At 56.4% G+C, this 10986-nt stretch overlaps 1 non-coding gene and 1 pseudogene across 1 annotated transcript; both read right to left on the bottom strand.

The window, feature by feature from the left end:
- Nucleotides 1-7637: 7637 nt before the first annotated feature.
- Nucleotides 7638-7792, bottom strand: LOC126313451 (5.8S ribosomal RNA; annotated as a pseudogene).
- Nucleotides 7793-8177: 385 nt separating this feature from the next.
- LOC126313533 (small subunit ribosomal RNA) lies at nucleotides 8178-10070 on the bottom strand. The gene has a single exon (XR_007555218.1). It is a non-coding gene; the product is annotated as a small subunit ribosomal RNA (ribosomal RNA).
- Between the last annotated feature and the right edge of the window lie 916 nt (nucleotides 10071-10986).

Here is a 10986-nt window from a genome sequence, read left to right on the forward strand (position 1 = left end):
CTTCGGAGGGAACCAGCTACTAGATGGTTCGATTAGTCTTTCGCCCCTATACCCAGCTCCAACGATCGATTTGCACGTCAGAATCGCTACGGACCTTCATCAGGGATTCCTCTGGCTTCGTCCTGGCCAGGCATAGTTCACCAATTTTTTGGGTCCCAACGTGTACGCTCTAGGTTCGCCTCACCTCTCAATGAGGACAAGACGCCCCGGGAGTGTGGTGGCCGCCGCCCTGTGAAGGGCGAGGAAGCCCCTTTTTCCCACGGCAGGCGCAAGGCGAGACTTTCACTTTCATTACGCCTTTAGGTTTCGTACCGCCAAATGACTCGCGCAAATGTTAGGCTCCTTGGTCCGTGTTTCAAGACAGGTCGTGAAATTGTCCAAAGCTGAAGCGCCGCTGACGGGAGTGATTATTCCGCCCGAGAGCATCCCGAGCCAACAGCGGCGCGCGTCCGGGGCCGGGTCAGGTAAGTCCGTCATCCGGGAAGAACCGCGCGCGCTTGCCGGGAGCCCGAGCGCCCAAAGGGGCGACTCGACTCCTCCAGATATACCGCCGAGCAGCCAGCCAGGACACCGGGGCTCTGCCCAACACCCCCCTGTGGGTTCGGGGGTAAGAATAGGCCCACGGTATTCCTGCCTGTCGTAAGAGGCGACTAAAAGGAGTCTCAAACGTTTCGGCCTTATGTGATGGTCCCCTACCGGGTTTGACCTCCATCTTCTAATTTCTTCCGAAGAGCGAGCTGATTGGGGAAGGGCGCCTTACAAGGTGCAATGTGTCCATCGCTCATTACCATCTCTAGCTTGGTTGGTCGTCGTCGCATAGCTGTCCCGCCCACTCACCATCTCTAGGGCGTGGCTTTGTTCTTGGGTGCGGTTTTTGCAGTCTGCTCTGCTGTGTCGCTTTATGCGCCAATGACGATCATGGACTACATTTCACCTGAAATCCAGCACGGTAGCCAGTCCGTTGTGGTGGGGCCGCCATGTACCCTGTCGGTTGTAGCCCCCTGACAACACAGGGATCGCTCTACTGATGCCTGCGCCGTTAACTCCCCGCGTATGCCAAGGAGTAGATGCCTGTCTCCTTGGGGCATCGGGACTCCCGGCAATGGCCATCCCGCCAGGTGGTCGTTGCTGAGGCTGGGTGGCGCCCGTGGGGAGGGCCCTTGGTCGGAGTAGGTGGCATCAGGGCGGATGACCCGCGATGAAGCGTGGTACATCATCTCTTGCTGGCGGCCAGCCGCCAGCAGTCTCTAAGCGTTCTCGGCCTCAATATAACGCTCAGGCATATGATCCACAATCGTTCCCCTCCCTGGCCACACCATGGGAGGAACGAAAGGCTACGGTTGGCAGCGAACCTTATTCACCTCGCTATTTAGTCTGTACACGAGTCGATGGGGAATCGTTTATGGCGACCAAGCCTCAGTTTTTTGTCGAGCACTTGGAGGACAAGTTTGGGGAGGTGGAGGGCTTGTCCAAAATGCGCTCTGGGGCAGTATTGATCAAAACGGCATCCTCTGCACAGTCACGGCGGTTACTCGCTTGTGACAAGTTGGGGGATGTTTCCGTCACGATCACACCCCATAAGAGTCTCAACATGGTCCAGGGCATTATATTCCATAGGGACCTACTCTTGCAGTCAGACGACGAGCTACGCGCCAATTTAGAACGGCGGGGTGTTCACTTCGTCCGGCGCGTCCATCGGGGTCCGAGGGATAATCAGGTAGCTACCGGTGCCTTCATCTTGGCCTTCGAGGGTGACGTCCTACCCGAAAAGGTCAAGGTGATGGTCTACCGATGTGATGTGAAGCCCTATATCCCTCCCCCGATGAGGTGTTTCAAATGCTGGAAGTTCGGCCACATGTCATCTCGGTGTACTTCCAGCATGACATGCAGAGATTGTGGACGCCCTTCACATCCTAATACTGCATGTGCGCCGCCTCCCATCTGTGTGAACTGCGGCGAACACCATTCCCCTTGCTCGCCAGACTGCAAGGTTCTACTGAAAGAACGAAGGATCATGGAATATAAGACCCTGGACCGCATGACCTATACTGAGGCTAAGCGGAAATACGAGAGGCTACATCCTGTGGCTCTGACCAGCTCCTATGCCACCGCTGCCAAAACAGTAGTTTTGTCATCTGCTGCACCGATTCCACTGAACACTCTGAGCCGGAATACTACACCTGCCCCCTTGATGGTGGGGGGCACTTCCCCATCTGTTGCTCCTGCACCACCTACCTCAGGAGCAACGACCCCCCAACCATCGGGGACACAAGTCCCCAACTCTAAGCCGGAGAAGCGTCTGACTTCTTCGGCGACTCTCTCTCGCAAGGGATCCCTCGGGTCCCTCCCTTCCCAGGTTTCCACCTCTGGGAAGGGTGACGTCAGCCAATGGCTGAAAAGCAGGCCAGCGGCTGGTCGCAGGGCTTCCCGCTCCTCCTCCGTCCCGGTGACTGACTCGGTGGAGCCCTCCCAGCCAGTAAAGCCCAAGGAGCAGAGAGAGAAGACGAAGAAGAAGAAGGCCTCTAAGGCCAAGGAACGCGCGGTGGCATCCGCCCCACCGCTCCATACAGGCTCTGCGTCTGAGGATGAGGTGGAGATCATGGCGTCCGCTGAGGACCTGGATCTCGCCATACCCTCAGACGCCAAGGACGCCGATTGTACTGGTCCTCGATCGGTGACAGCAGGTGACCCAGTGACGTGATCTGCCTCCTCGGTCCCTTCACGCCTATTTCGCCCATGGACAATGTGATTCTCCAGTGGAACTGCAGCGGTTTTTTCCACCACCTTGCTGAGCTCCGCCAACTCGTCAGCAGTCACCCTTTCTTCTGCATTGCCCTCCAGGAAACGTGGTTTCCGGCAATGCGGACCCCTGCCCTACGAGGGTATCGGGGTTATTATAAGAACCGGGCAGCTTATGAGAGGGTGTCTGGTGGAGTCTGCGTCTACGTCCTTAACTCTATCTACAGCGAGTGTGTGTGCCTCTTCATACACCCTTAGAGGCTGTCGCTGTAAGGATGTGGACGCCTCAGCCTATTACTGTCTGCAGTTTGTACCTTCCGCCGGATGGTGATGTCTCTCGTCATGTGTTGGCTGCATTGATAGGACAACTGCCGCCTCCCTTTGTGTTGCTGGGCGACGTTAACGCCCATAACCCCTTGTGGGGTAGCGCCGCGATTACTGGCCGGGGCAGAGATGTCGAGACTCTTCTGTCACAGCTTGACCTCTGCCTTTTAAACACGGGAGAGGCGACCCACTTTAGTGCGGTCCATGGCTCGTTTTCGGCCATTGACCTTTCTATTTGCAGCCCCGGACTTTCACCATCCATCCACTGGAGGGTCCATGACGACTTATGTGGTAGTGACCATTTCCCCATCTTTCTGTCACTGCCACAGCGTCACTCTTCTGAACGCCCCTCCAGATGGGCTCTGAATAAGGCTGATTGGGACTTATTTACATCTGTCGCAGTGATCGCACCTCCTTCCACTGATCCAATTGATGCGGTGGTTCAGTCGGTCACCACCAGCATCGTTTCTGCGGCGGCATCTGCGATTCCCTGTCCATCCGGGGCACCTCGGCGGAGGACTGTGCCGTGGTGGTCGCCCGAGATCGCAGAGGCGATTCGAGATCGCCGGCGGGCTCTTCAGCGCCATAAGCGGCACCCGTCGTTGGAGACCCTCATTGCTTTTAAACAGTTCCGCGCCCGAGCCCGACGCCTTATTCGCCAACGGAAGCAGGAGTGCTGGGAACGTTATGTTTCCACCATTGGCGTCCGTACCTCTGCATCGCAGGTTTGGGCCAAGATTCGGCGACTCCAAGGCTATCGGCCACCTGTCTCTGTCCCTGGGCTTTTGCTGAATGGAGCAGTGTGCACCGACTCCGACACGATTGCGGACCGGTTGGCAGAGCATTTTGCTCAGTGTTCCGCGTCAACGAACTACCCGTTGGCCTTCCGCTCCCGGAAAGAGCGGTTGGAAAGTCGGAGGCTTTCCTTTCACACGCGCCGCGCGGAGTCGTACAATGCTCCTTTCAGCGAATGGGAATTCCAGAGCGCACTTTCTGCTTGCCCTGATACGGCTCCTGGACCAGACCGCATTCACAGCCAGATGCTGAAACACCTCTCAGTGCCTTGCCAGCGACGCCTCCTAGATCTTTTCAATCGCGTCTGGGTCGAGGGTGTTTTCCCGTCTCAATGGCGGGAAAGCATAGTCCTCCCCATATTGAAACCTGGCAAGAACCCACTGGAGGTGGACAGCTATCGCCCCATAAGCCTCACCAACGTTCCTTGCAAGTTGCTGGAACGTATGGTGAGCCGGAGGTTGAGTTGGCTCCTCGAGTCTCGGGGCCTTCTGGCTCCGTCTCAGGGTGGGTTCCGTAAAGGCCGCTCTGCCGTCGATAATCTGGTCTCCCTGGAGTCTGCCATCCGTACAGCCTTTGCGCGCCGCCAACATCTGGTTGCCGTCTTCTTCGACATGCGGAAGGCATACGATACGACTTGGCGCCATCACATCCTGGCCACACTTCATGGGTGGGGCCTTAGGGGCCCGCTCCCAATTTTTATTCAGAATTTTCTTTCGTATCGTTCCTTCCGCGTGCAAGTAGCTGCGTCGCATAGTTCCTCCCGGGTCCAGGAGAACGGGGTCCCACAGGGGTCTGTCCTCAGTGTGTCCCTGTTTTTAATTGCCATCAATGGGCTCGTTGAGGCGGTGGGGTCGTCTGTCGCGGCTTCTTTATATGCGGACGACTTCTGCCTATATTACAGCTCCAGTGGCATCGCCGCTGCTGAACGGCAGCTGCAAGGTGCCATCCGCAAGGCGCAGTCATGGGCTGTAGCGCACGGCTTCCAGTTTTCGGCCGCGAAGACCTGCGTTATGCATTTCTGCCGGCGTCGCACGGTTCACCCTGAGCCGCGCCTTTACCTTGACGGTGAACCTCTTGCTGTGGTCGCGACGCATCGGTTCTTGGGACTGGTGTTCGATACCCGGTTGACTTGGCTGCCCCATATTAGGCAGCTGAAGCAAACATGCTGGCGGCACTTAAACGCTGTCCGTTGCTTAAGCCACACCAGGTGGGGTGCCAACCGGTCCACCCTCCTCCACCTATATCAAGCGCTGATCCAGTCCCGCCTTGATTATGGGTGTGTGGCGTACGGTTCTGCCTCGCCTTCGGCGTTGCGATTGCTGGATCCCATACACCACTGCGGGATCCGCCTCGCCACGGGAGCGTTCCGGACAAGCCCCGTCGACAGCATACTTGTGGAGGCTGGTGTCCCTCCATTGCGGTTCCGGCGTGACCGCCGTCTGGCCGCCTATGCCGCGCACGTTTATAGCATGCTAGGGCATCCAAACTACCGTCTCCTGTTCCCGCGCTCGATCGTCCATGTTCCAGACAGGCGGCCCCGGTCAGGGTGTCCCATTGCGGTTCGCCTCCGGGACCTTCTCCGTGGCCTTGACTTTTTTCCTCTGCCGCCTGTTTTCCGGGCCAATCTCCGTCTGCCCCCGTGGAGTGTGCCCCGACCGTGCCTTCGGCTCGACTTGGCACAGGGTCCGAAGGTCTCAGTGCCTCCGGAGGCCCTCCGCCGCCGCTTTCTTTCCATCCTGGCCGAGTTTCCGAACGCGGCGGTGGCCTACACCGACGGTTCGGTAGTCTCTGTTCACACTGGTTACGCTCTCACTCTACGGGATTATTGTGAGCAACGGTCATTGGCAGCTGGCTCCAGTGTATACACTGCCAAGTTGGTTGCCATCTATCGTGCCCTAGAGTTTCTCCGCTCCCGCTCAGGTGAGTCCTTTGTCATCTGTAGTGACTCCCTGAGCGGTTTACGAGCTCTTGACCAGTGTTTCCCTCGTTCCCGTCTGGTGATGGCCATCCAGGAGTCCCTCCATACTCTCGTCCGTTGCGGCCGCTCTGTCACCTTTGTTTGGTCCCCGGGTCACGTCGGCATCCCGGGTAACGAGCGGGTTGACGAACTGGCGAAACAGGCGGTCAGTTCCCCGGCCATGGAGATCGGTCTTTTAGAGAGTGACGTCCGATCCGTATTGCGGCAGAAGGTCCTTGCTGCTTGGCGTGATGAGTGGCGCACCCTGCCCTCTCCCAACAAACTTCGGGCAGTCAAGGAGACAACCAGTGTGTGGCGCTCCTCCATGCGGGGGTCTCGCAAGGACGCTGTCGTCCTCTGCCGGCTCCGCATAGGACATACCCGGCTCACGCACGCGTATCTATTGTGCCGTGACGACCCGCCTCTCTGTCGCTGCGGATTGGCCCTGACCGTGGTACACGTCTTACTCGACTGCCCACTTTTAACTGCCCTCAGGCAGACGTTCGCGCTGCCTGATACACTCCCTGCTCTTTTAACCGTGACTCTACTATGGCTGACTTAGTTCTCCGTTTTATTCGAGCAGGGGGTTTTTATCATTCAATATGAGAGTCCCCTTTTATTTTTTTTAGTGTCGACTGTGGCTTTTGGCCTGGGGTTTTAGTTTGTGGTGTTTTAATGTGTCCCTTGGTTGTTGGCCTTTCCAGTTTTATTTTCATGGTCGGCCAATGACCGTCGCACTCAGTGTGTCTTTTAATCTCTTTTCTCTGGTCTTCGTCTATGTCTTTCTTGTACTGTGTCGTCCCTTGTCGTCTCCGTTATGTTTTTATTGCTTGTTGGACTTTTCTTCGTGTATTATTATGGTCGTGGAACAAGGGACCGATGACCTAAGTAGTCTGGTCCCTTTAACCCCCACAAACCAACCAACCTCTGCCCAACAGACGCGAACCGAGGCCCGCGGAAGGACAGGCTGCGCACCTGGGCCATAGGCTGGCACCCAGCGGGTCGCGACGTCCTACTAGGGGAGAAGTGCGGCCCACCGCACACCGGAACGGCCCCATCCCGCGGCGAGTGGAAAGGCAACCGGACACGACCCCGCCGCGGATTGCTCCGCGCGGGCGGCCGGCCCCATCTGCCGAGGGCGGGGGCCAGTGGCCGGATGGGCGTGAATCTCACCCGTTCGACCTTTTGGACTTGTCACGTTTACCCCAGAGCGGTTTCACGTACTTTTGAACTCTCTCTTCAAAGTTCTCTTCAACTTTCCCTCACGCTACTTGTTCACTATCGGTCTCGTGGTCATATTTAGTATCAGATGGAGTTTACCACCCACTTGGAGCTGCACTCTCAAGCAACCCGACTCGAAGGAGAGGTCCCGCCGACTCTCGCACCGACCGCTACGGGCCTGGCACCCTCTACGGGCCGTGGCCTCATTCAAGTTGGACTTGGGCTCGGCGCGAGGCGTCGGGGTAGTGGACCCTCCCAAACACCAAATGCCACGACAGGCGGCAGCCTGCGGGGTTCGGTGCTGGACTCTTCCCTGTTCGCTCGCCGCTACTGGGGGAATCCTTGTTAGTTTCTTTTCCTCCGCTTAGTAATATGCTTAAATTCAGCGGGTAGTCTCGCCTGCTCTGAGGTCGTTGTACGAGGTGTCGCGCGCCACACCGCCAGCCGGCTGTGCACGCTACCGAGAATGTACCGGTATGCGAACCGCCAGGCGACGGGCGAGCATCGCACGTTTAAGGAGACGCGGCCGGCCACACAGGCGACCACGACACTCCCACGTCTCCGAAGCGGGACAAACGCCGCGCGCTTCAGTATACGTAGCCGACCCTCAGCCAGACGTGGCCCGGGAACGGAATCCATGGACCGCAATGTGTGTTCGAAACGTCGATGTTCATGTGTCCTGCAGTTCACATGTCGACGCGCAATTTGCTGCGCTCTTCATCGACCCACGAGCCGAGTGATCCACCGTCCTGGGTGATCTTTTCCTTTTCAGTCTCCCACTGTCTCTTTCAAGACAGTAGCATTTGCGGGACTGAGGCGTCTGACGGCCCCTGTTCCACTATTTTTTTGTGTCCAACGGCCTCACAGCCGATGGGCGTCGTACGGCTCCACCTCGGAGCCGACAGGCACTCGGGCGAACGTCATTCAAAACCGGCGCCAGGCGCCATGTACCGCAGGCCAACCGCTCCAGAGCTTCAGCGCTCGTACCACACAACAACAACAACAACAACAACAACAACAACAACACTCCCGCTAGTTTTGAGAGGCACGCGTGGTTCCGCACGCGGCGCACGGCCACTGCCGTACAGGTAGCGTGTTGCGCGACATGACACACACATCGAAAGACATGCAGTCTAGTCGGTAATGATCCTTCCGCAGGTTCACCTACGGAAACCTTGTTACGACTTTTACTTCCTCTAAATGATCAAGTTTGGTCATCTTTCCGGTAGCATCGGCAACGACAGAGTCGATGCCGTGTACCAGTCCGAAGACCTCACTAAATCATTCAATCGGTAGTAGCGACGGGCGGTGCGTACAAAGGGCAGGCACGTTATCAACGCGAGCTTATGACTCGCGCTTACTGGGAATTCCTCGTTCATGGGGAACATTTGCAAGCCCCAATCCCTAGCACGAAAGAGGTTCAGCGGGTTACCCCGATCTTTCGGCCTAGGAAGACACGCTGATTCCTTCAGTGTAGCTCGCGTGCGGCCCAGAACATCTAAGGGCATCACAGACCTGTTATTGCTCAATCTCGTGTGGCTAGAAGCCGCCTGTCCCTCTAAGAAGAAAAGTAATCGCTGACAGCACGAAGGATGTCACGCGACTAGTTAGCAGGCTAGAGTCTCGTTCGTTATCGGAATTAACCAGACAAATCGCTCCACCAACTAAGAACGGCCATGCACCACCACCCACCGAATCAAGAAAGAGCTATCAATCTGTCAATCCTTCCGGTGTCCGGGCCTGGTGAGGTTTCCCGTGTTGAGTCAAATTAAGCCGCAGGCTCCACTCCTGGTGGTGCCCTTCCGTCAATTCCTTTAAGTTTCAGGTTTGCAACCATACTTCCCCCGGAACCCAAAAGCTTTGGTATCCCGGAGGCTGCCCGCCGAGTCATCGGAGGAACTGCGGCGGATCGCTGGCTGGCATCGTTTATGGTTAGAACTAGGGCGGTATCTGATCGCCTTCGAACCTCTAACTTTCGTTCTTGATTAATGAAAACATACTTGGCAAATGCTTTCGCTTCTGTTTGTCTTGCGACGATCCAAGAATTTCACCTCTAACGTCGCAATACGAATGCCCCCGCCTGTCCCTATTAATCATTACCTCGGGTTCCGAAAACCAACAAAATAGAACCGAGGTCCTATTCCATTATTCCATGCACACAGTATTCAGGCGGGCTTGCCTGCTTTAAGCACTCTAATTTGTTCAAAGTAAACGTGCCGGCCCACCGAGACACTCAACAAAGAGCACCCTGGTAGGATTTAAACGGGGTCCGCCTCGGGACGCGAAAGCACCCCTTCGGCTCGCCCCACCGGCAGGACGTCCCACGATACATGCCAGTTAAACACCGACGGGCGGTGAACCAACAGCGTGGGACACAAATCCAACTACGAGCTTTTTAAGCGCAACAACTTTAATATACGCTATTGGAGCTGGAATTACCGTTGCTGCTGGCACCAGACTTGCCCTCCAATAGATACTCGTTAAAGGATTTAAAGTGTACTCATTCCGATTACGGGGCCTCGGATGAGCCCCGTATCGTTATTTTTCGTCACTACCTCCCCGTGTCGGGAGTGGGTAATTTGCGCGCCTGCTGCCTTCCTTGGATGTGGTAGCCGTTTCTCAGGCTCCCTCTCCGGAATCGAACCCTGATTCCCCGTTACCCGTTACAACCATGGTAGGCGCAGAACCTACCATCGACAGTTGATAAGGCAGACATTTGAAAGATGCGTCGCCGGTACGAGGACCGTGCGATCAGCCCAAAGTTATTCAGAGTCACCAAGGCAAACGGACCAGACGAGCCAATCCGATTGGTTTTGATCTATTAAAAGCGTCCCTTCCATCTCTAGTCAGGACTCTGTTTGCATGTATTAGCTCTAGAATTACCACAGTTATCCAAGTAACGTGGGTACGATCTAAGGAACCATAACTGATTTAATGAGCCATTCGCGGGTTCACCTTAATTCGGCTTGTACTGAGACATGCATGGCTTAATCTTTGAGACAAGCATATGACTACTGGCAGGATCAACCAAGGAGCTGCGTCAACTAGAGCTGAGCAGCCGGCCGCCCGGGAGTGTGTCCCGGGGGCCCGCGCGAACACGCAAACGTCCGCTCAATTATTCTGCAAACAGTAGGAGGCCGAGCTCCCCTGCACGATACACCTCGAAACCCTCTCAGGTCCCGGCGGCGCGCAGCGCCGTCCTAGGTACTTGGTCGGTTTCGAGAGAGGCGCAATCGCCCGGAGTTAGGCGAGTAGACACTTTCAATGCGAACACCCGTGCTCCCAACTGAGCTTGCCGCTGCCGACAGAGGCCCGGGAGCGTGCTGTCATGGCATTGCCACACACACACTTCGACGTGCGCACGAGAGAACACGTGGAAGGTGGCCCGCGCACATATGCGATGTCCCTTCCGTGACACACTGTCAACAGGCATCTGTGGCATGTCCCAGATATGGAACGCGGTCCACCAGGGTAGCACTTTGTGTGCGGCAATACGACGAAATCGGAATACACGCGACAGTATATCAGACGGCTCACGCTGACCTGACTCACCCGCCCACCCCCACCACCACCACCACCACCAGCGACCCAGGGTGACATACAATGCGTTCGTTCGTTCCTCCCACACGCCTCTACGTCGTACCACAGTGCAACCTAGCTGTTATTGGGAGACGAGACAAGTAGCATCGAGCACAACATATTGAACTTGAGATTCGCCACCATTGGGCACAGCCAGCGTACGGTCACACGTATCACACTACTTCACTCAGTACGTAACGATGGATGATCGGTACAGTGTGTGGGTTACGCGTAAGACATCAGCGGACAATGGACACAGGCCATGCCACGACGTACACTGAGGGCGTCGACATCTGAATGCAACTAAACAGGTGTGAGGCTCATTTAACACTCAAACGCCCAACCGACCATCTTGAGAGGACAGAGAGACA

This window comes from Schistocerca gregaria, unplaced genomic scaffold (assembly GCF_023897955.1).
Source record: "Schistocerca gregaria isolate iqSchGreg1 unplaced genomic scaffold, iqSchGreg1.2 ptg000483l, whole genome shotgun sequence".
Classification (NCBI taxonomy): domain Eukaryota; kingdom Metazoa; phylum Arthropoda; class Insecta; order Orthoptera; family Acrididae; genus Schistocerca; species Schistocerca gregaria.